The following is a 20,842-nucleotide window of genomic DNA, read 5'->3' on the forward strand; positions in this document are numbered from 1 at the left end:
TAGCAACTTCCTAAGGTCTAGTATGGCAAATACAGAGGCAGGGAAGCTGCTTCCGACTGAATCAACGCTATAACCTTTCTGGATATGCTATGGCTCAGTTAGCTTCCTTTTGTTAACAGTCAGAAGTTCCATGAATATCTCGTTTCACTTCCATCCTGAAACTGAGCTACCAGATTAGCCTGAGTCAGTTTCACTCCAGGGTTGATAGTAAGCCTGCCCTAAAGATGGGAATTTGGAGATTGTCTAAGAACTGTGCTGAAGGAACTACTTTGGGGTCTTTTTTTATGGCACTTGGGAGGCCACTGAGACCCATGCCATGTAGACTTTGTTGGGACTCTTTGGTGCGTGGCATTTGAAAGAACAATGCTCAATTCTCTCCAGGAACCTTGAGAACTTTCTAGAATGGGGGTATGGACGAATGTGTCCAATATACCCCAGTTCATTTGTTGAGGGGTGAGGTAGACTGCATCAATTTAAAAAATGTAAAAGAAGAGATAGCTTCCACTCTCAGTCTTATGAACTCTCTCTTTCTCTCTTCCTCCCTCCTCCTCCTCCTCCTCCTCCTCCTCCTCTCTCTATTCTAATGGAGGGTGGGTTTTTTCAGAGCAGACCTCAATATAGGGGTCCATCCACAGCATCCAAAGCTATATGACAAAGCTTAATCAGGTGCAGTGGGACACCCATAGCAGCCACTATGACCAGGCCCTAGAATTAGTAGTGCCTGAAGTAGCACAGGAATGGAGTCCTTTCTCAGGCCTTGACATAGGGGGACAGTCCTTAGGTCCCCTAATAAGGGGGCATCTTAGGCCCCACTGCAGTGGGTTAGTGCTGGGTTGCAATAGAATAAGCAGCGTGTGTGTGTGTGTGTGTGTGTGTGTGTGTGTGTGTGTGTGTGTGTACACTGATAATAAATGAGCAGTCACAGTCCAGGTGCCAGGAGAGTGGGCACTGGCATAGGCAGAGCAGGAAAGACAGGTGCAAGATAGTCTTTTGCTTATCTTAATCTGGAATTTATGGGGCCCTCTCTACTTTGCTCCCGGTACAATACCCAATGATCATTGGCAGCTCCTTCCCAGAGAGGACCAAGGGGTTGGACATTATTGGGAGAGCGCTTGTTTTCTGGTAACAAGAGGGCAGGTGAAACTATGTTAGAAGAGGCCCCTAAAGGAACAAAGATTTGGCATCCCTCAATTTCCCCTCCCACCCCCGTGATGCCCCTAGGGAGGGGGACATCCTGGTGAGAACGGCAGGTGGTATCAGCCCTGGCACTGAGAGGGACAGGCTGCATGCAAAAAGATTCCGATTTCTTAGTTTCTTTACTGTAGGTGACCCTGACCTGTTCCTGGTGCTGCTCCTACTTTACACCAGAAAATCCACTATGAATTGTAGATTTGCTGACATCTACCAGGCAGAACAGATCATTGAGATCCGATACTCAGTCCTTTTGAAGGGGGAAGGAGGCCAAGCCAGGGGTTTCTGGTCTTTGTTCTCCTCCACATTCCGTCACCGCTTCAGGGGGCCATTACACTGCTTATTGATGCTGTCGGGTTTTGGTTTGGTGTGATTGTTGTTAGCATTGTGTTTTCATTGTTTTTTTTCTTTTTCCTTCTCTAATGCTGCCTATTTCAGCTATCTCATATCCCTGAGATTAGGGTTGTCCGGTAATGGCCTTAGAGTCGTTTAAATGGCAGAAGGTCCTCTACAAGACATTTAGTACTGCCACCAAGAGGTGAGGTATGGTAGGAGTGACATCTGCCACAAAAGCTGGGACAGCTTTTCCTTAAAAGGTATTCAAACCATTCTTGAGACTTTATTGGCTCAGGGGTCTAAGGCCCAGATGGTTGATGCAGCCTTTGGAGCCTAAGCACAAAGAGCCAGCGTGAAGGAGTTGGCAGTTTCTACTCTAGGCTGTTCCTACTTCAGCTAGGTGTTGCAGGGGATAGAGTTCTAGGCCTGGAATCAGGAAGACTCATCTTCTTGAGTTCAAATCCAGCCTCAGACACTTACTAGCTGTGTGACCCTGGGCAAATCGCTATTTGCCTCAGTTTCCTCATCTGTAAAATGAGCTGGAGAAGGAAATGACAAACTACTCCAATATCTTTGCCAAGAAAACCCCAAATGGGGTCACGAAGAGTCGTACATGACTGAACAACAGCAAAACCTTCAAGTTGCGGACTGGTGGCCCAGGATGGTCAAAACAGAGGCAGGAAAATTGTACCCAACTGAATGAATACTGTATCCCTGCTGAATACAATTTTCTTGTTACGGTTAAGTAAATCTCCTTTTGTTAACTGTTGGGTGATTTATGAATGTTTCATTTTGTTCCAATTCCAAGCCTGAAGCACCAGATGAAGTCTGAGTCAGGCCTGATCTGTAAGACAACTCATGATTCCCTACTTTTCTTAGGAAGGGAAGGAGGTGCATTTCCTCTTCTCTTCTGAAGAGTCAAGTTGGATCACTGTAAGTACAGATTAGTTAGTTTTTAGTGCGCTTTAAATCTTATTATTATAGACATTGTGTATATTTTCCAGGTTTTGCTTGCTTCACATAAAAGTCTTCTCATGCTTCTTTGAATTTCTCATACTCATTTCTTATGGCATGATAGTATTCCATGACATTCATATAGCAGACACAACTGAACGTCTCATATGCTCTGGTTCACTATCTCAGAGTCACAATGCTACATTCCCTCTCCCATGAGAGTTCCAGAGGTACCTCTGAGAGGTTTATTGTGTTTCTTCTCTAATACTGTTGGTTCCATTGGCTGTATTGCCCACTCTCACTTACACCATCTCCCCACCGTCAGGCACCAATAGCTAGACCTCTAGATCCATTTAACCAGTTAACATCAATTGAATTTTACAAAGGTATAGCAACAACAAAAGTATTTGGGGGGAACACTCTACTGTAAAGTATCTTTGGCCTCTGAGAGAGAGCAGGTTCAGACTTAGCTCAGGTTTTTACATCCAGATACGAAACAACTGCCAGATGAATCCTTATCCCAGTTGCTGATGGGCTATGTCCTGAAGGTTACTCTTCAATGCTCAGTGCACTGATGGACTGATTGCAAAATATAGCATGGAGCTGCATTCCTAGACTCTTGAAGGCTTGCTCTGAGATAACACCATGAACAAAACAATATAGGTGGAAAAGTACAGGGAATGTTCAGAGAACAGACAATAGGAATGGAATGGAATAGAAATTTATTAAGTGCCTGCTATGTGCTAGGCACTGTATCAGCAAGGCAATAATCACCATATAGACAAAAATTGCCAATATGCCTGTGTAGTTTTGTATTGCAAAATATAAGAGTCCTCCATATAGAAGGTAGAAGTAAACCATTTATTCAGACACCAGAGAACCAGATCCCAAAACCAATGAGCCCAATCCACCACAGCAGTGAAGAATTCAATACACAACATCACAGCAGAGAACCACTCCATCCCAAAGCCATCCCCCCTGCCCCCGGGGCCATCCCACAAACACACTCACAGCACATCTGCTTTCTCCTTCCGTTCTAACTGCTCTCTTTATTTCCTGCGACACACTTTCCTTTTCTTCTCAGCAAGCTCCTCTCACCGCGTCTGACTTAGGCTTCCTGTGATGTAAGTAGGTCACATGGCCTATTAATGGGTGGGAAAGATCTTCAAATCTAAATTACCATTACAAATTTAGATTTGAAGTATTTTACAAATAATATGAATATTGCCTTGGTGATATACCATCTCAGAGAGAAGCAAGGGGAATATAGATGCCTCATCTGATGCCATACTCGAAGGCTTCACTGCCTATATAAATGGACTAATGATCCCACTTGGCCTATACCAGGGATTTATTGGGGGTGCCTTTGGCATGGGCAAGCACTCACTGGAAAGGTCTTCTGATTGGGATTTCTTGAATACCCTGGTGTCACAAGATCCATTAAAGGGAATTAAAAAAAATTTTAAGCAGCTTGTCCAGCATATTTTTCCTTTCACAAATCAAATCATTTTTGTGATATAATTTTGATTATTTAAGTATTAAATAAATATTTGAACAATTTTGAATAATTATTAATTAATCACATTAATCAAATAATTAGTTTTTTAAATAAAGAAATTAATTATTTGAATAGTATTGATTATTTATTTGGATATTTAAGTATTAATGCCTATTGATTTACCTATTCATTAATTGTTATGTAAAGATTTTGAGCTATTCAGATATAGTATGTTTAGAGCACAGAGATTTAGTTATGCAGATAGAACCACAAAGGAGGGAATGTCACCTGACCTAAGAAATAAAGGTATTTGAAGCTATTTCATAAGATGCTATTGAAAATGTAGGGAAATGTGAAGTATTCAGAGAAATGAGGAAAAGCTAACATCCTATTTTCCATGAATGAGGATGTAGGCACTCTTCAAATTCCCAGGAAAATAAGAGTTTCAGAAAGTAATTGGAGTCTGATTGCCAAATGTCTCACAGAGGAGAGGATACTTCATAGTGTTGAATTGATGTTTTTTTTTTTTTAATGCAATTTATTTATTTAGCATATTTGGTTTTCAGCATTGATTTTCACAACAGTTTGGATTACAAATTTTCTCCCCATTTCTGCCCTCCCCCCCCACTCCAAGATGGCGTATATTCTGGTTGCCCTGTTCCCCAGTCAGCCCTCCCCTCTATCACCCCCCTCCCCTCTCATCCCCTTTTCCCTTCCTTTCTTGTAGGGCAAGATAAATTTCTACGCCCCATTGCCTGTGTATCTTATTTTTAGTTGCATACAAAAAGTTTTTTGTTTTTGAACATCTGATTTTAAAACTTTGAGTTCCAAATTCCCTTCCCTCTTCCCTTCCCACCCACCCTCCCTAAGAAGTTGAGCAATTCAACCTAGGCCACACATGTATTATTATGTATAACCCTTCCACAATATTCATGTTGTGAAAGGCTAACTACATTTTGCTCCTTCCCAACCCATCCCGCTTTATTGAATTTTCTTCCTTGACCCTGTCCCCTTTCCAAAGTGTTTGTTTTGATTACCTCCACCCCCATCTGCCCTCCACTCCATCATCCCCCTGCCTTTTATTTTTTTTTTATCTTCCTCCCTCTTCTTTCCTGTGGGGTAAGATACCCAACTGAGTATGTATGGTATTCCCCCTCAGGCCAAATCTGATGAGAGCAAGGTTCACTCATTCCCCCCTCACCTGCCCACTCCCCTCCTCTCCTAGAACTGCTTCCTCTTGCCACCTTTATGGGAGATAATCCACCCCATTCTATCTCTCCCTATCTCCCTCTCTCAGTAAGTTACTCTCTCATCCCTTAATTTCATTTTATTTCTTTTAGCTATCTTCCCTTCATCCTCAACTCACCCTGTGTCTGCTCTCTCTCTTTTACATATATATATATATATACACATACATACACATACATACATATACACATAGATACATGCATACATACACATTCACTTATATATATACATAAACATATATATATGCATATATATATATATGCATATTCCCTGTGTTGAATTGATGTTAATTAAGGAGGGCATATATGGAGATAAGTTATTCAAATTCTCCTGGAATAAAAAAACCACTTGAAATACTAAGAACAACTACAGATGTGAATGGGCTTCTCCCATCCCATAGTTTATAATATTGTATTACAATGAATAGCAGACCAGAGCTTATCTCTTATTATAACCAGAGACCAAAGGACCAAAAAGCCTGATGCTTTGATGGAAGATTAGCCCAGGACAAAGAAGTCGCAAAGGTAGTTTTTGTTATAGTGGCAACCTGGATGGACATACGAATGATGTGTGTGCTGGAACGAAGTTTTAGAATGTGAAAAAGGTGAATTTCAAAGAGTTAACTTCAGGAAATGGAGATAGGATGAAGAATAGGACTCGTCTTGGACTCTGAAGACAGAAAAAAATGACCTCATCCTCAACTAAGTTACCTAGTTGAGGTGCAAAATTGCTATGATCAAGATAGTTTCATCGATGATGAATATAGTGTAAAGGGTGAGACCAGAGCTGGCCTGACAAGATTGGAGATTGAGACTTTAGTTCTTATTTTTTGTCTGAAGAGTATAGACATCAATCTTGACACCATATTTGGGGTTTTGGTTCTGACATCTTTCCATCATGGGAAAACTTCTGGGTTCTAGGTACTTGATGGGCCATTGGCATCATATTGAGGATAATCAAGTAATGATGATTACAGATCTGAATTTTAACTTTGGGCTTGCCTTTAAGTCCGAAGAGACAGATAAGGCTAGCAGAGCAGAAAACTTTAAAGGTACAGTAAACACAGACAGACACTAGAGATGAGAAGAGGGACAAAGAGGGAAGGAGAGAGACAGGCAGACACAGACACTCAGACACCCCAGGAAGTAAAGACTATTTACTCATTCATTTCCTCCTCAGAGATGGTAGCCATGGAAAGGCAGTAGTAGAACAGTGAAGGAATTTCTGTTAGAGAAACCACTCAGAAGATGAGTTCTGGTACTCAGTCTCCTGGAAATAAGGGCAGATGTTCAATTTGAATTCTGGACCAAAACTCCTGGAGGAACAACCACATTTTCCAGGAGCTAGAGGAACAATAAAGAACAAACCCAATGAGAAGTAGTACACCTTGAATTGGGCAGCTAGGTGGCACAGTGGGTAGAATGCTGTGCCTGGAGTCAGAAAGACTCATCTTCCTGAGTTCAAATCTGACCTCAGATACTTACAGTCTATGTGACCCTAGGCAAGTCACTTGACCCTCTTTCCCTCAGTTTGCTATTGAAAACATCAGCTGGAAAAGGAAATGGCAAACCACTCCAGTAGCTTTGCCAGGAAAACCCCAAATGGGGTGAAGAAGAGTTGGAGATGACTGAAATGACTCAACATCAAACCTTGAGTTTACCTTTTACTGTTACTGAGTTATGAGAGCTGTACAAGTTCAAGTCCAGAGGGGAGGGCAGGGAGAAGGTTTGCTCCTAAGCAAATTCAAGGGCACAGGGTGGTGCTACACATCTAGAAAACCACAAAGGTCCTGGGAAAGATGCTACTCAATAGAAGAAGTAGGAAGTTGGCTTTCAAGTCACCTAAGGACAATTTACCTTTTGGGGGAGCCCATGCACACTCTCAGAGATTTATACCCTCCTGTGGACATAGCATTACACTAAAGTAGAAGCTGTCTAAAAATCTCCAGATAGGAGAGGGCAAGGTAAGAAAGTACTTGGATATTTTGACTGTTTTAGCCTACAGGTCTAGATAGAGGGTGTTAGGGGCGCTCTGGACCTGGGCCCCCCGAGAGGGTAGTGAGACGCCAGAGAGTCTGGACCTGCTGACGCGGCAGTGCCTGTGTGGCTTCCACCACGTCAGTACCGGGGCGGCTCTTACTGGAGGAGCTCCACCCTCGGGGAGGAACTGGGGAGGAGCCAACCCGAAACACCCAATATAAGGCGCTCCCCAGAGAGGGTCAGTGGGATTTTTGTGTAAGATTTCTGGTACGCCATTGCAATAAAACTGCTTGTCGCATTCCGGTGACTGCCTGGTGATTCTCCTCTCGCATCCCCCGGGAGGAGCCGGAGACGTCCGAAGACCCGTGGGCAGGGTGAGTGAGAGGCGGTAGTCGGGGAGTACGGGGTGCCATAGTGGGGCACACCCGTCCGGCCGCCGACAAGAAGGCATACTGGTGTTCTGAAGGTACCTCCAAATGTAAGGATGAAGACATTATCAGTGATCTTTGATAAATCATCAAAAACAGAAGTGCTAGAAAAGGTCGGGATTTTTCACAAGGAAAAAGATGAAAGACTAGAGGTTGGTAAGATTTGAAAACCAATTATTAACTAGATGGTTTCTAAGCGGTAAGGAAATCAAAGAGGCCAACGTAGTTTAACTAAGAATAAGTCGTGCCAAATAAAACTGGACTATTTTAGTAGCTTCCTAAAAGATTTTCCTTTCCACCTCCAATCTCTGTTCCCTTCAATAATCTTCCACACCACTTCCAGAATTACCTTTTTTTGTGTACAGTTCTGACCATGTCACTCTGTTCAAAAAGTTGCTATGGCTGCCACAGTAAATATAATAAATACAATTGAGGATCCTTTACCTGGAATCCAAGACCCTTCACCAACCAGTATCACCATGACCTTTTAGTCTTATTTCTCATATCCCTTCATTCTACACACTCTATGCTCCTCCCACATTATTTTTCCAACACATCTTGTGCTTTCCTGCCCCATTAATTTGCTTATGGTATTCCCTATTCCTTTTTGATTATTTAAGTCCTACCCATCCTTCAAAGCCCCACTTGCTTGGTCCCTATTTCAGGATGCTTTTCTGAGTTTCTCCCTACTGACAATGACCTTCCTCTTTAGTCCCAACGTAGCACTTGTTACTGTGTGTATGTATGTATGTATACACACACATATACACACACTATTATATATATACATACATACATATATATATATATAATATTGTATATCACAGTTACCTTATATTCCTACTAGACTATGAGCTCCATGAAGGCAGGGCTACAAAGTCTTCTAAGCTTTGTATTGACCTCAGGACCTAGTGGAGTCCTGGGTGCATAATAGAACCCTAGTAAATATTGAGTGAATCAATGAACTAATTTCCTTTCTTTAAAAAATGTGACGGATGTTTGGATGGGTTCAGATGAATTAATATACATCCATGATGAAAACCCTGAGGCTTGTAGTCTTCTTTCTTGTTCTTATGCTAGGAGAAGATTAAAATTTTGAGCGATTTGGACTAGAATGGAATAGGATTGTTCTGCCTGTGGGAAGCTTTGAGCTATTCTAAAGGAGCAACAGGGTGAGAGTGAAGCAGCAGCAGCAAATGCAAAGGAGCAAGGGAACTATGGAGTTTAGTAACAGCTATGGTGACCAGGATTATGTGTTGAGCAGAAAACAAAAGGCACTTAGAATGTTTGTTGCAAGGAAATGACTGTTCCTACTCCAAGAAGCTGAGGAAGGTCAACGAGATTTCTTTCTCTCCAACTCTTCCCTCCGGCGTTGCTTGGTGTCCACTCCTGATGTGTTTCTTTGAAATGTTCTAAGTTATTCCTTCACCCTGACTTTGTTTTCCTTTTCACATTAAATTATGGTTGACAATGAAAGCTGTGTTTGCATGTTTGTATGTTGTTGAATTGGAAGGTTAAGGGGAAATACAATGGCTAAATGAAATTTACACAAGATAAGGGAGAGATTCTAAGATCTCTAACTGAGGCTGTGATAAGCTGTTATGATTTTTTTCCAGTCTTTTTTTTAATTTAATATATTTAGTTTTCAGCATTGATTTTCACAAGAGTTTGAATTACAAATTTTCTCCCCATTTCTACCCTCCCCCCAACTCCAAGATGGTGTATATTCTGGTTGCCCTGTTCCCCAGTCAGCCCTCCCTTCTGTCACCCCACTCCCATCCCATCCCCTTTTCCCTTCCTTTCTTGTAGGGCAAGATAAATTTCTACGCCCCATTGCCTGTGTATCTTATTTTCTAGTTGCATGCAAAAACTTTTTTTTCTTTTGTTTTTGAACATCTGTTTTTAAAATTTTGAGTTCCAAATTCTCTCCCCTCTTCCCTTCCCACCCACCCTCCCTAAGAAGTCAAGCAATTCAACATAGGCCACATGTGTATCATTATGTATAACCCTTCCACAATACTCATGTTGTGAAAGATTAACTATATTTTGCTCCTTCCTAACCTATCCCCCTTTATTGAATTTTCTCCTTTGATCCTATCCCCTTTCGAAAGTGTTTGTTTTTGATTACCTCCACCCCCATCTGCCCTCCCTTCTATCATCCCCCCTTTTTTGTCTTCTTCCTTCTTCTTTCCTGTGGGGTAAGATACCCAATTGAGTATGTATGGTATTCCCTCCTCAGGTCAAATCTGATGAGAGCAAGATTCACTCATTTTCCCCTCACCTGCCTTCTCTTCTCTTCCTACAGAACTGCTTTTTCTTGCCAATTTTATGTGAGATTATTTACCCCATTCTATCTCTCCCTATCTCCCTCTTTCACTATATTCCTCTTTCATCCCTTAATTTGATTTTATTTCTTTTAGATATCTTCCCTTCATCTTCAATTCACCCTGTGCCCACTCTCACTCTCTCTCTCTCTCTCTCTCTCTATATATATCTATATCTATATATCTATATATATCTATATATATACACACACACACACACATATATATACATACATACACACTCACATATACATATATATATACACAAACATATATATATATGTGCATATTCCCTTCAGCTACTATGATACTGAGGTCTCGTGAATCACATACATCATCTTTCCACGTAGGAATGTAACAAAAAAGTTCAACTTTAGCAAGTCCCCTGAAATTTCTTTTTCTTGTTCTTTTTCTTGATTACCTTTTCATGCTTCTCTTGATTCTTGTATTTGAAAGTCAAATTTTCTATTCAGCTCTGGTCTTTTCACTGAGAAAGCTTGAAAGTCCTCTATTTTATTGAAAATCCATATTTTACCTTGGAGCATGATACTCAGTTTTGTTGGGTAGGTGATTCTTGGTTTTAATCCTAGCTCCATTGACCTCTGGAATATCATATTCCAGGCCCTTTGATCTCTTAATGTAGAAGCTGCCAGATCTTGGATTATCCTGATTATGTTTCCACAATACTCAAATTGTTTCTTTCTGGCTGCTTGCAGTATTTTCTCCTTGATCTGGGAGCTCTGGAATTTGGCCACAATATTCCTAGGAGATTTCTTTTTGGGATCCATTTGAGGAGGTGATCGATGGATTCTTTCAATTTCTATTTTGCCCTGTGGCTCTGGAATATCAGGGCAGTTCTCCTTGACAATTTCTTGAAAGATGATATCTAGGCTCTTTTTTTGATCATGGCTCTCAGGTAGTCCAAAAAATTTTAAATTATCTCTTCTGGATCTATTTTCCAGGTCAGTGGTTTTTCCAATGAGATATTTCACATTGTCTTCCATTTTTTCATTCCTTTGGTTGTTTGATAATATCTTGATTTCTCATCAAGTCACTAGCTTCCACTTGTTCCAATCTAATTTTGAAGGTAGTATTTTCTTCAGTGGTCTTTTGGACCTCCTTTTCCATTTGGGTAATTCTGCCTTTCAAGGCATTCTTCTCCTCACTGGCTTTTTGGAGCTCTTTTGCCATTTGAGTTAGTCTATTTTTTAAGGTGTTGTTTTTTTCAGTGTATTTTTCAGTATTTTTTTGGGTCTCCTTTAGCAAGTCATTGACTTGTTTTTTCATGGTTTTCTCATATCCTTCTCATTTCTCTTCCCAATTTTTCCTCTACTTCTCTAACTTGCTTTTCCAAATCCTTTTTGAGCTCTTCCATGGCCTGAGACCAGTTCATGTTTTTCTTGGAGGCTTTTGTTGTAGGCTCTTTGACTTTGTTGACTTCTTCTGGCTGTATGTTTTGGTCTTCTTTGTCACCAAAGAAAGAATCCAAAGTCTGAGACTGAATCTGGGTGTATTTTCGCTGCCTGGCCATGTTCCCAGCCAACTAACTTGACCCTTGAGTTTTTCAGCAGGGTATGACTGCTTGTAGAGTTAAGAGAACTATGTTCCAGGCTTGGGGGGATGTGCCAGCTCTAACACACCAGCCTTCCTCCTTCCCCGATGAACCCCCAAGCCGGACTGGACTTAGATCTTCAGCAGGCTTTTCACTCCTGCTCTGATCTGCCACTTAATTCCTCCCACCAGGTGGGCCTGGGGCCGGAAGCAACTGCAGCTGTGCTTCTGTAGCTGCCCCACCTCTGCTGCCCCCGGGGCGGTAGCCGAACTGGGAACTCCTTTTTTCACTCTGTCCCCAGCAGCTTTTCCCACTAACCTTCTCTGTTGTCTTTGGTGTTTGTGGGTTGAGGAGTCTGGTAACTGCTGCAGCTCACTGATTCACTCCGCCTGGCTCCTGGTCTGGTTGTTTTGCACCGCCCACGCTGGGCTCTGCTCTGCTCTGCTCTGCTCCCAGCTCCGTGTGGGATAGACCTCATCCAGAGACCATCCAGGCTGTCCTGGGCTGGAGCCCTGCTTCCCTCTGCTGTTTTGTGGGTTCTGCAGTTCTAGAACTGGTTCAGAGCCATTTTTTATAGGTTTTTGGAGGGACTCGGTGGGGAGCTCACGCTAGTTCCTGCTTTCCAGCTGCCATCTTGGCTCCTTCCCCATTATGATGTTTATTAATTCATGCAGTTGGACAAATAACCTAACAGGCAAAACTTTAAACCTAATTAGGGTTCTTTTTCTTTTGCCTCTACAATAATGAGCCCATGTTGTAATAAAGTATGCATGAAAAAAACTCCAGAAAGCTAATAAGAGAAAGGAAAGGAAAGGGCAGGAAAGTATGATGTACAGGCCTCTTAGACAAGACCTCTACTCTTTACCAGAAAGGATGGTGAGGGACAAAGAGAAAGAAGGTACCAGAAGAGAAAGTCCTGTTTTCAAGGCAGTCTGCAGGTGGAGACAGGAGTGGAGACAGGATTTGATTCCTACTCTCAGAAGGGAAAAGGGAGCAAAGTACTCCAGTCAGCCAACTAACTAATTTTGCCTTCCAGAGTGGTAGCTTCAAGTTACAATAGGATTAATAGGTTGGTAAATCAGAAGAATGCTTGCTGTATACATATTGCATCTTGATTACAAGAAGGATGTGATAAAGTCTCTCATAATATCTTTGTTGATAAAAACCAATTAATAAACATTTCCTAGTCACCTCCTGTCTACCAGACACTGTGCTAAGTGTCAGGATATAAAAAGAGGCAAAAGACAGTACTTGCCCTCAAGGAGCTTGCAATCTAATAGGAGAGCCAACAATGAAGGATAAATAGAAATAATTAATAGAGGGAAAGCACTAGAATTAAGAAGGGTTGGGGAAGGTTTCCTGTAGAAGATGGAGTGTTAGTTGGACTTAAAGAAAGTCAGGGAGATAAGTAGGTGGAGATGAGGAGGGAGAATGTACCAGGCATGGGGGACAGCCAGAGAAAATGCCTGGAGCTGAGAACTGGAGAGTCTTTTTCATGGAAGAACAAGGAGGCCAGTATCACTGGATTGAAGACTATCTGTTGGAGAGTAAGATATAAAAAGACAAAAAAGTAGCAGGAAATTAGGTTATGAAAGGTTTTGAACACCAAACAGAAAATTCTGTATTTGATACTTGAGGCAATAGGAAGCCACTAGAGTTTATTGAGGGGTGACATGATCGACCCTTTGGGAAAATCACTTTAGTGGCTGAATGAAAGATGGATTGGAGTGGAGAGAGACTTGAGGTAGGCAGACCCACCAGTAGACTACTGCAATGTCCAGGTGTGAGGTGATAAGGGCTTGTGCCAGAGTGGTGGCAGTATCAGAGGAGAGAAGGCAGTACATTCAAGAGATGTAGCAAAAGTGAAATTGAGAGGCCTTGGCAAGAGATTGGATATGGGGGTGGGGTTAGAATGAGAAGTCCAGGTTGACTTCTAGGTTGTATGTCAAAGGGAGTACTGGGAGCATGTTGTTGCCCTCTACAGTAATAGGGAAGGTAGGAGCAGGGGAATGTTTAGAGAGAAAGATGATGAGTACTGTTTTGGAAATGTTTAGTTTAAGGTGTCTACTAGATATCCAGTTCAAAGTGTCTGAAAGGCAATTAGAGATGCAAGATTGGAAGTCAGCAGAGAGTTTAGAGCAGGAAAGGCAGATTCAAGTGAAGTAGTATAGAGGGAGAAGAGAAGAAGGCCCAGGATAGAACCCTGATGTATACCTATAATTAGAGGGGGTAACTTAGAAGAGAATCCAGAAAAGGAGACAGAGAAGAAACAGAGAGGTAAGAGGAGAAAAAAGAGAGAGAGTGGTGTCCGGAAAACCTAGAGAGAGGAAAGGAGAAAGAGGGGTCAGAGTGAGTGAGCTTTGAGAAGAAGCCATTGGATTTGACAACTAAGAGATCATTGAAAACTTTGGAGACAGCAGTCTCAGTGAAATGATAAGGCCAAGGAACCAAGAAGAGAGAAAGTGGAGGCACCTGTTGTAGCTGGCATTTTCAAGGAGTTTAGCTACAAAAAGCAGAAGAGACATAAGACGATAGCAGGGATGGAAGGGTCAAGTGAGTGTTTTTTCAGCATGGGCAAGACATGGACATGTTTGTAGGCAGTAGGGAATAAGCCAGTAGTCAAACTGAAAATAAGTGAAAGAGCAAGGATGACAGAGGGGTCAATCTGTTGAAATAGATGGGATGGAATGTGATTGTTTGAACAAGTAGGAGGGGTTAGCCTTGATAAACAGTAAGGCCACGTCATCCTGTGAGACAGGGATATGGGGGAGGCATCTGAGTGATAGAAGATGAAGAAGAGGAGAAATGAGGGAACTCATGGCAAATGGTCTCAATTTTTTCTGCAAAATATGAGGGAAGATTCTCTTTGAACTGAGAGAGTCAAGGGAAGATAAGCTATGGCAGGTTTGAGGAGGGATGGAAAGGTTTGGAAGAGCCTCTGTGGGGAGTAGGTTAGTGAGTTGATAAGAGAGGTATAGTAGGATTGCCTAGGAGCAGTGAGGGCCCAGTTGAGTTGTATAATATAAATTTGTAACAGACCCAGTCAGAATGGTTGCATGATTTTCTCCATCTTTGTTCAGCAGCCTTTTTGTAGGAGTGAAGGTGGTGAATGGTGGGAGTGACCCAGGGTTGAGGCTTGGCTAGGTATCTTCAGCAATACGATAAGGGGGCTAGGGAATCAAGAGAAGGGGACAGTATGGAGTTGAATTGGTTTACCTAGGGATCTAGATGGGGAGAAGAGAGATTGATTAATGTAGGAGAGATTGCCTGGGAGACAATTGAAGGGTCAAGAAATTGGAAGTCATGGTGTGGAAAAAGCGTAGAGTTTTGTAAGGGAAGGCAGAGGGAGAAGTAAAAAGCCAATAGATTATGGTTGGATAAAGGGATTTTAGAATTCTTGAACATAGATATTTGTGGGTGACGGTAAGATCAAGAGTATGAGCATCTTTGTGTGTGGCTGAGTTGGGGTGGAGGAATAGCTCATCAGAAGCAAGTAGGTTGAGGAACTGAGTAGTTCAGATATTTGAGGGAAAAGTCAATATGTATATTGATGTTCCCTAGTAGGAGGGCAGGAGTTTGGGAGGAGAGAAAACATTTGAGTCAAGTACTGAACTCATTAGGGAAAGAATGGGAATGTCCCTGGGATCTGTAGACAATAGCTACCAGGATTTTGATTGGGTGGTGGATGTCAATAGCATGAACCTCAAAAGCAGAGAGGTTATGGAGAGAAGGAAGAAAGAGAACCCGGAAGTGGCAATGTGGGCTGGATTGTGGTATAGTCAGATAAATGCATAGCTGGTTGAAGATATGACCTGAAAGGTGCTTATAGGGTCATAGATTTAGAGCCGGAAGTGATCTTGGAGGTCATTTAGTCCAATCCTTTCATTTTACAGGTGAAGCTATCCACATGTATTCCCAACAACTAGAAGATAAATGGGTATCTTCTGATCTGGAATATTGTGTTCAGTTTTTGGCACCATGTGTTAGGAATGACAATCATTTGGTTGATTTGAGGAAGAAAACCAAAATGGTGAAGGTCTGGAAATTCATGCCATACAAATATAATGTTCATGGGTATCATTGTGGAATTTCAAGTTGACTGTCTGATACTTGATCCATTCTGGTCCCATCACCCATTCTAGTCCATGATGAAAGCCTTTCCTATCTCCTCCCTGGGAGTAGTTTAGATCACTGTCTTCTCAAGTCTCTTCCCCCACTCCTATTCTCACTGTAGATTTACATCAAAAATCAAGATATAGGAATCATTAGGTAAAAGGAGCAAGCAGAGTATATTGTAGTCTTGATTACTAGACAGGCATGAGGAGGGGAAGTTAGGGAAAGAGCAGACTTTTGGGGGGGGGACTTTTTTGAGTTCTTGGAGAGGTGGGTGTACCTGTTAGCTTCAGTCTGAGTCCTGCTTCAAGTTACCTGTAGGGGCCTGATAGCCCTCTTAAATCTTTCTCTTCTTTGCTATAGCTTGGACCTTCTTTTACTTTCTCCTTTCAGTCTCTACTTTCAGTTTCTTCTTTCAATTGTTGCCCTTGTGCTGCTCATTCTTTCTGGCTCAGCTCATTAAGTACATTGCAGGGCTGGGGATGCTTTTTTCCTTACTGCTGATGCTCAGCTCTCCAAGTCCCTGCTCCTTCCTCTCAGTTAGTCTCTTACAGACTCTGTGTGTTCCTTTAAAAACTCCCAGCTGGGACTCAAGTCTGCCTTTTGCCTCAAAGATTTTGATAGTCCTGATAATACCCAAATTGCTCTCAGGACCGAGAGGGAATGCTTATTCTTCTGAACTATGATTTTCAGGATGCCAGTGAATTCTTAAACTCCTATTATACAAGTATCAATTGAAGGAACTAGGAATGTTTAGCCTGGTGAAGACTTGGGTGGGGGGAAGCTGAGGACATGATGACTGCTTTCAAGTATTTGAGTGGCTATCCCCTGGAAGAGGGATTCTACTTGTCCTCCTTGGCCTCAAAGGACAAAACTAGGTAGAAATGGCAAAGAAGTAAATTTTGCCTTGATTTAGAACAACCAAACTTCTTATAATTTGAGCTATTGAAAAGTGCAATAGGATGCCTGGAGAAGGAGTAGGTTACACTCCTTGATCATTTGTCAGGTAAGTTGTAGGGGGAATTATTGTTCAGGAATCAGTTGAAATAGGTGGCCACTCAATTCCCTTCCAACTCTGAAATTATCTGATAATAATAAGGTTGGATAAGCAAGAAGACTCCTATTGAAATTGTCCATTTCTGCGGATATTGATAATAAATCAGGTTTGTGAATCTGAAAAGCTGAAGACCAGACTTTGGACCATGGTAGCCCCCTGTGATGCCAATCAGTGATTAAAGACCTTCCTTGCCCATTCAATAGGCCTCAGGTGGGGCCAGTTAAGGGCAACTTGATTAGAGGTTTGTTTGTAGGCAGGCCTACACCGTTGGTTGAATCAAGTCCACAACCTAGTGTGATAGATCCTTTCAGCATCTGTCAGGTCTTCTCATTTGTTATCTCAGGGTCTGTGCAGATGTTAGGAACTTGTAGAACAGTCTCTAACAGGAAGGCTGGCTAGAGGTAGTATTGGCTGTGGAGTTAGAGGACCTGGGTTCAAATCTGTGTTACTTACTCACCACGTCACTTTGAACAAAGTGCTTCCCTTCTCTTGATCTTATTTACTCCTACCTTAATACAGAATTTAAAAAGTTTGGAATACCAAAGTCCCTATGAGAGAACATGGAACTCACAAAAGATAGTAAAGCAATGGGGCAGCTAGGTGGCGCAGTCAGTAGAGCACCGGCCCTGGAGTCAGGAGGACCTGGGTTCAAATCTGGCCTCAGACACTGACACATGTACTAGCTGTGTGACCTTGGGCAAGTCACTTAACCCCAATTGCCCTGCCAAAAAGCAAAAAAAAAAAAATAAAAAAAAATAAAAAAAAAAATAAAGATAGTAAAGCAATCCAGCCAGCATTATTGAGGGGAGATACAAAATGAAGGGTAGTCAAAGGAGAACAACAGAAACAGGTCAGGTTGTCTGGGTACTCTGAATGGAGTTGAACACCCTGCTGGGATCTCAATCAATCAATCCATTAACACATATCCCAGAAGGAATGGGGCACCCTCTCACTCCAGATCAGTGGAGTCTAATGTGTTTAATATAATATTGATACAATGATTTAATAATTAATATAAGGATTCTTATCTGGATCTAGTCAGCCCAGGCACTGGGGGAAGAGATCAAGGATCATAGACCTGGGCACTGGTGATGATTCATGGAGGAGGGAAGATTCCTGGGGATTTTGAGGCAAGCTGAAAGGGGCTTTGGGTCATTACTGTTGATTTTATTCTGACAAGATAACTCAGGTTCTTTGTTTTGTTTTTGTTTGTTTGTTTAGCTTCCCTGAAGTCTTCTGTACAAGAGACTACTGTATCCCTTACAACTAATTCTTTTGTAAAATAAAAAGGTTGGACTAAATTATTTGTAATATCACTTCCATCTCTATACTAGGTGATCTTATTCCAATTACATATTATAACAGTCATTGCTTTGCAGTCTTGGTCCATGTATGTAAATCTTGACTCACCTGATTGTAAACAACTCCAAGGCTTGACTGAGATTAGACACATACATACACATAAATATAGAGATCATATCACATATAAATTACACAGATCATATATGTTTTCATGCATGTATATACATATGTATATACTCACATGTATACATACATATATACACAACAGACTGTGTTCTGTATTCGGTACAGAGGATTGCAGAACAATCTCTTTGCAGTTTCCTTCCTACTAGGAAATGGAAATGGTTGCCTTGGGGCCAAAACACAGGACTTGTATTCTGGGATGTGCTTATATGCACTCAGCATGGAGAGATCTGAAAGCTGACTTTCCTAGTGCAAGATATGGTAGCTTCTAGGCACAGAGAGAGCTCTTGTAGAAGTGAATGGCAGAAGGAGAGATGTATGTGCCTATTCAGCTCAAGAAAGGACTGAGGGTGAGGCTATTTTTGAGGGTTCCCAAGTTAGACAATTTGAGAATTGAATGTGCTAGAGAGAAAAGGGGATTGATTTCCTCGTACATTTAGAGAAAGAAGAGGATCACCTACATAGTTTCTGAGCAGCATACAACTTGGATAGGAAAGCCAGTGAATTACTTGGACAATGAATGTCTAATGGGAAGGGAGTCACTTGTTTAGCAGGTCCAAAGTGTGTTTGCCTTCTGGGGGAGTTCAAACTACAGGGTGGCACCAAGAGTCTGGGAAGGATTGTATAGGACTTTGTGAGAGGGCTAAGAATCCACCAGAAAGGAGCGGCAAGGAGGATACACAAGTCAAGGTAGTTGGTGAGAAGATGGTGGAGAAAGGAGAAAGAAAATGATGGTGGAGAAGTTGGTGGAGAAAGAAGTTGGTGGAGAAAGCAGCCACACATGACAACAGTAAGGACCTCAGGAGCCCTGGGGTGGGAGTTGTGGAGCTAAAAGGATTAAGTCCTTTAGGGTATTGTCACCTAGTCTCTCGGCTCCAGAAATTTTTCTGGTTGTCCCTCAGCCTTTCCCTCCTCAACTCTGCCTACTAACTTCTCTGGCTTCCTTTAAGCTAAAATCTGATCTTTTACAGGAAGCCTTCCCCAACCCCTCTTAATTCCAGGGCATTCTCTCTGTTAATTATTTTCTATTTATCCTGTATATAGCTTATTTGTAAATATTTTTTTGCATATTGTCTCCTCCTTTATATTGTAAGCTCCTTGAGGCCAGCCAGGAATTGTCTTTTGCCTTTATCTCTCCAGCATTTAGCACAGTTGTGGCACATAGTAAGTACTTAGAACATACTGATTGATTGATTGGTCTCTGGTCTGGGCTTCTGGGCAGCTGGTGAAAACCTGGTGGAAAATGGTTTGGGCAGGGATCATTACACAGCAAAAGAGATCCAGAAAGAGTGGTCAGATAGTCAGTAAAGAAGGATTGTGATGGAATGCCACTATGCTATAAGAAATGATGAGCTTGATGACCTTAGAAAAACATGGATAGACTTGCATTTAATAATGAAGAGCGAAATGAGCAGAACCAAGAGAACACTGTATACAGTAAAAACAATATCGTTTTGTTTGTTGTTTGTTTTTGGAGGGGGGAAGGCAGGGCAATTGGAGCTAAGTGACTTGCCCAAGGTCACACAGCTAGTAAGTGTGTTAAGTGTCTGAGGCTGGATTTGAACTCAGGTTCTCCTGACTCCAAGGCCAGTACTCTACTCACTTTGCCACCTAGCTGCTCTGACAATATCATTTTAAGAACAACTTTGAGTGACTAAGTCATTTTAACTATTATAAATACCCAAATTAACTACAAAGGCCATATGAAGGAAGATGCCATCTGCATCCAGAGAAAGAACCGATAAATAGAAGTATGTATAGAATATACATTATATATACATATATACACATATATACATACATGCATGTCTATATTTGTGTCTAATGGTAGTCATCTCTAGAACAGGGTGGGGAGGGAAGAAAAAAAGGAAAAAAAGAAATTTATACAATAAATTTATTATATATTTAAAAGGAATAGCAAGTTCTACACAATAGATTTGCAGTTTCATGTACAATCATCTTTTTTTTCTCTGTGGAAATGCTTGTCTTATTTCTTAATTTCAGCATAAAATCAAATAAAAAAGAAGCATTTGCTAAGCATCTACTATGTGTCAGGCACTATGCTAAGCCATGGAGATACAAAGACAAAAGACAGTCCCTGCTCTCCAGGAGCTCATGGTCCAACAGGTAAGACAACATGCAAACAACAAGCTATATGGTATAAATAGAAAATTATTTTTTTTTGCATTTCAATAGTTTTATTGAAAGGTCACTTTCTTAATACCGGAACATAATGGTACTTTTGTTAGGTTACTTCAGCCAACTTAAGTTTGCATTGATGAATTAGAAAGGAAATTCTTCAATGAATCAGCTGTTGAGGAGTAACTGAAGAGTGCATCTACAAGAGGCTTTACAAAATGAAGCATAAGACATATGAGACATACTGTAGTTCTTTGGTTTATCTTTAAAGGGAAGATTTTTTTTGTTATAGCTATTGTGGAAATTAGACTATGTATTGCAGTGATTAACTATATGCTTTCCCAATCCTGTATGTCAATTTAGATTCATTAACCTACAACTAGCCTTAAGTACTCCACCTGCCACATAATTAGTCAATTAAATTGCTGCTTACTTGAATTTGGACAGACAACTCACTTTAGTCTCCAAGTTGAATTATTACAGGAGCACTGTGACAATAGCATACCCATATGTACTGCTTTTAAATACAAAGCTCTAT

This window comes from Trichosurus vulpecula, chromosome 4, assembly GCF_011100635.1.
Source record: "Trichosurus vulpecula isolate mTriVul1 chromosome 4, mTriVul1.pri, whole genome shotgun sequence".
Lineage (NCBI taxonomy): Eukaryota > Metazoa > Chordata > Mammalia > Diprotodontia > Phalangeridae > Trichosurus > Trichosurus vulpecula.